This window comes from Chenopodium album, chromosome 15, assembly GCF_948465745.1.
Source record: "Chenopodium album chromosome 15, dcCheAlbu1.1, whole genome shotgun sequence".
NCBI lineage: Eukaryota > Viridiplantae > Streptophyta > Magnoliopsida > Caryophyllales > Amaranthaceae > Chenopodium > Chenopodium album.
The window spans coordinates 30,202,298-30,207,809 of NC_137848.1; positions in this window are offsets into that span (position 1 = coordinate 30,202,298).

Here is a 5,512-nt window from a genome sequence, read left to right on the forward strand (position 1 = left end):
GTCCAATTTCGATTTAAAATGAAGAAGATATGAGCAAAATACTAAACTCGGCCCAAAACCGACACCCTTTCACTAAAACGACCATATCTTAAAATCTAAAAATTATTTTGACTTATTTAAATTGGTTTGGAAAGTAGACTTAATAAGCTTTCCAATGATATATTATATGCCTTATTTCGAGTTACGGATCAAAATTTATCGTAGTTTTAAAAACGCGTAAAAAACTGGAATTACCGCGCAGCAGCCAAAATATCGCGACGCGGCAAAAGCTGATGTGGCACTGTGCATATTTCCATGACACGGTACTCTACACCGTGTCACAGTGCTTTTTATGTGTATTTTTCGCATTTTTCTCACACGTTTATGAATTTGGACGTATTTCGGGAAAAGGAGTGCACCGTGACACGACGCCACGTGCTGTGCCATGGCAGCTTTTGCCATGTCACGGTACCCATGCCGCGTCACGGGATTTTTCGTGTTTTCTTTGCGTAAAACCTGAACGCGTTTTATCTTTTTAGGGCAGCTACTTCCCCGCATCACGGCATATTTTACCGTATCACGGCAGACACATGCCGTGTCATGGTGCCCCAAATTAGGGTTTTTATCTTTTCTATGGTTCCGTGTGATCCCCTACTCATTTCCTCTATAAATACCCCCCATCCGTTCTACAGTTTAGGGCACCAAATCATTCTCTCTTCCTCTCTTCTACACCAAAAATCATTCTCTTCTCTCTTTCATATTCTAAACCTTAAACCTGTATTCCTAATTACATTATTCCTTCCCTAAGAACTCCAAGAAGTCCATACTTAATCCGAGGTTCCGTCCTTAAATCGAGGCCTGAAACGTATGATTAACTGAGGGTTTGGATCAAATCAATTCTACTTTTAATTTAATTTAATTTCAATTTGATTTATATTTTTATTGAAGTTACTAACAATTTATTCATAATGTAGCAATTTAAAAGAATGCGCATAATGTGAGTAATTAATTAATTACTTATTTTATTTTTATATTGCTAGTATCATGATTAGGTTAATTTATATTTGATTTGACTAACAATTTATTGTTAAATTGCTTCCAATATAATGTTTATTCTATTGTTATTGATCACCATATTACATGTTTAAAGGGAATCTGTAATTGAAAATCACGCCTAATAAGATAATTTATACGACCGATTTAGGTTCCTTTTTAATCTTGTTATTAAACAAGTGATCACAATATTTTAGAATTATGTGTTGTATTAATATTCAACCAATTTAGCATAATAATAGTTTGGAGTGAATTGAATCTTTGTTTGCATGCCTTTAAGATCGCAGGAATCACTTTTCACTATAAGAATCACTTTTCATTTCCCTAAACCATAAGTTACTTTCCACTCCATGACTCACTTCGTACCATCATCCCCGATCCTCCTTTCGTGGTTCCGAACCATATGGAGTTAGTAATCTCATGGATTATGAATGGGGTGTAACCTTCACGGGTCAATCGTTGTTGCCTATCGTTGTCCCTTATTTGTGGTTGCCTTAAATGATCCGTGAACGGTTTATAAATTCCTTAAAAACTTGTTGGCGGCTCCCTACTTTTCTTTGTCCCTAATTGTATATGTTAATTCCTACTTCCTATGAGTGCCAAGCATATTCACAACATGCTTAAGGTAGGCGCACTTTAAACGACGCTTACACATTGCAAAAGTCGTTATTCCTTGTTTAATCAATATTCGTGAAAAGAACAATAAATAAACAAGATTTGCCTTGACTTAGGTGATCAATCAACAATTAATTACTCAATTCTATTCTTTATTTAACTCAAGATACTATGTGGAATTAATTAATTAAAAGTTCGTTTAAAGTGATCAAACAACACTAATTAATTAATTAAAAGTTATTTAGACAAGAAAAGTGAAGGTGATTGATCTAAGTGCTCGGGAATTTACCACTTCTCCTTGCTAGATCTTCGTTTAGAACACTTATGGACTCCTTCTTGTTCGGGAACCTCCACCGTAGTAACAAGTATTGAGGGGAAGAGTGTTTAGGACAAGACAGTTAAGAGTACACAAGTTCACAAAGTTTCTACCAAAGTTTTGGGTTGATTTCTGTCTGCTTAAGCCTCGTATTAAGCCTCTATTTATAGGGAATGGATGCATTTAGGGTTTCGAGTGTTCTGCCGCAGCAGGTGTCGCGCGCATCTAAATGGGTTGCGCGCGACAGCCCAACGCAAGTGATTTAGATGCGCTGCTCAGAGTAGCGCAACTGGATGTCTTACGCGCGGTATTATGTTAAGATTCGATTTTATATTTTTATAAAATTCTGAATCTTCTGCAAGCGCATCACTAGAGGTTGCGCTGGGTGTCACGCGCAACCTTGTGAGTTACGCGCACCAGACCAGCGCGACTCATTGAGATGCGTGCGAATTTCTCTGCGGCAGCATTAATTTTTAACTTAGGCGCCTCTAAATTCGTCAAAATTAGGTTTTAACCTCGGGCTTAAGCCTAATTATAATGATTGGACTTAGTTAACTTGGGCTTTAATTCATTTTGTTTTGGGTTAGGCTAGATGTTTTGCATTTTTGTGGCTCTATTAGTTGTCCATAAGCATTCTTCACGTTGATCCAACACAAAGATGGTTTTATTTATCGTCATATCACTTCTTGTCGGGACAGGAGACCAAAAGTAGATGTCTATAGTTAGCCCCCACTTTGACCGAGTCTAGAATAGACGAGGATCAAAGTAGCCAAGGAAATAAATTCGAGACTCATTCTGCAAAGTTCCCTAAGAATAGAGAATCTTTCAGTAATGTTAAGGATGTCGAAACGATCCTTGATTCGCTAAGTGTTTGAGACAAGTAGCTATTAAGGCTAGAAAAAGTATTTTTTTTTGTCTTAACGCACTAAAGAATCTAGATTGATCCTTTGCAATTGTAGAACACTTTTACAAGTAAAGGCTGTCCCGGGTGATGTCATGTCATGAGAAGATATCGGTTTAAAAAGATTAAAGAGGATGATATCTCTCAATTATGGCATCGTTGATCTAAAGTCCCTCGATATGTCATTGAAACTTTAGTCTATGATTTTAACAAGTTAAAAGATGATAAAAGGAGAGGTGTTTTGGCATTCGTACACTAACACGTGAATAAAGTTCTTGACATTCACTTGCCAAAACGCAGTATTCAGGGTCCACAAGATAGAAATACATGTCTCAGGACTGGAGGCATATATCCAAATCCAATGAGAGAAAAGAAAATCGGCAATTCTCTCAGTAGTTTTGTCCACAAGATGAGAACACGTGTCTCAGGACTAGGAGCACGTGCCTAAACAGATGCAACTTCGCATGTCGCTCTTTATACAGGGGGTGGACGGGCACCCTAACTGTCCGCAAGCCAGTAAGCTCACTAACTACCGTATTTACTTCCAATCGAGAAGTGTCTGTTCTCAAATGGTTCGGCGCACCAGTCGACTAGTTTAGCTAACGCCTACAGAAAGACAGAAAAACACAGAAATTCTACCGTTTTAGTTACGGGAGGAAGATCACATTGCTGGGAAGAAGTGAAATTTTACGCAACACCTACACCATGCAATTTTACACTATACGATATGCCATCCTTTTTGCCGTGGACGCCAAAAAGAAGAAAAGAATGTGACATTTCTAAAGTCAGTACAGTAAAATCACAAACCTGTCTATGGGAGCTTGTACGTAAAGCACCACTACGGAACATTTGAAGACACACTTACGAAAAACGTGTAGAACGTATGCTTAGGGTAGGCACAAAGCACAGTGTGCATGCAGGATGATGCAAAAAACTATCAAAGAAGAAAATAAATTACAACATGTAAAGCAATTAAAAGATTTCGATAATATGCGCGCCATTACGTCTAATAACGAGTGAAAACCGTTAGAAATAAATCAAACAGATCGAAATCAAAGTACCAGTCTTTTTAGTGACCAGTATCCACGCGCAACTCAGTGGGTCGCGCTCGCCAGGCGCGCGCATCGTTCTGAGTTGCGCTGGGCTGTCATGCGCAACAGATTTAGTTGCGCGCGACATTTAAGTCAGTAAAAGAGAGATCGAAGAGCGTGATTTCAGTTCGCTCTCCCTCTTCTCTTTCTTTCGCCATTTTCGTCCCTTTCTCACTCTACAAAGCTCGGAATTCTTTGCTCTATGAGGCTAAAGGAAGCAAATCTCATCCCCTATTCATATTTGCCACAATCAAACGTAAGTTTTTCCTTGTTTTATTTTGTTTTTCTGGCGGAATTTGGGGAAAATCGAACCATAAAACCTCAAAATTCGAATTTAGGGGTTTTTTTATTTAGTCCATTATTTGCCGGAAGCTTCGATTGAAGAGATTCGATCTTGCATCATCTTTCGCTTTTTTCAAGATCCGGAGTTTTTCGAGAAATGGTCCCATCCTTCAATATCATGATTGGGTTAACCAGGCCAGATCATGAGTCAAATATCATGATCGGGTCGACCAAGCCAGATCATGAGCCTTTCACACAACAGTAACACGAGCTCCTCAAGTATCTGCGAGCAGCCCATTCAGGCTTGGTCAATGAAAATTGAACTATTTCTAGGCCGGAACTGTAGCCAATGAGTCTGCTCCACTCCTCTTTGTTCTGCACCACTTGGCAGACTTTACTTTACTAGGGTCATAAGGCCGAGGTGAGATGCCTTCCTTCATTGACCGGACTTGGGCACAGAGGCAGCCCGGCAAAGTACGAGCTATGACCTTCAATCCTACGATCCGTACTCGCTCTTGGGATAGGAATGAAGCCAGTGTCCCTTCCAGTCCGATCAAGAGTTACGATATCCAAGTGCACGTGAAAAGGACACTGTGAGGACAAAAGGAGCTGCTATTGAATGCAAATGTCGTGCTTATCGATCTTAGAATCTTAGCATATGACATTACCTCCAGGTGGAAGCCGGACTCCTCTTGAAGAATCAACTCAACTTAAAAAGAGTTTCGACTGTTGGCGTTAAAGCCCTAGTCAACTACTGTTGACCGGGAAAGCCCAAGAGGCGAAGTCAATACATTGAAGGGGCATCCATGCCCCCTTTTGAGGCTACAACTTCTTCTTCTTCTTTACTGCAGTTAGCTGTTCTTGTTTCTAATGGGAACCCTCTCCTAGGAGGGGACCGATAATCGGCCACCTGTGGGACCTACTCCCGACCAGGAAGTACTGGCAGCTACTCGGCCTTTTTCCGATCAATCTCCGCCTTCTTGTGCCATAACCGGGTTTCTCCCTAAGCTGCTTAACTGAGCCTTGGATCTGTCGGCCTTAGTAACTTCCTCAGGTAGCTCATTAATCATGGCTCTCCAAGCCCTAGTGGACAAGCTACTTCTTGAAATTGTTTGTTCCATGTTTTCATGCTATGTTTAAGGAGTGTTTTGCAACAAATTTCACGAAAAATGGTTGAGTATTGAACCTTGTATGAGCATTTCTTTGTTTAAGTACGTTCTTAGCATTTTTCTTCGAATTTTAGTTTGAATTTGTTATTTTTGCTTGCTCATTTGG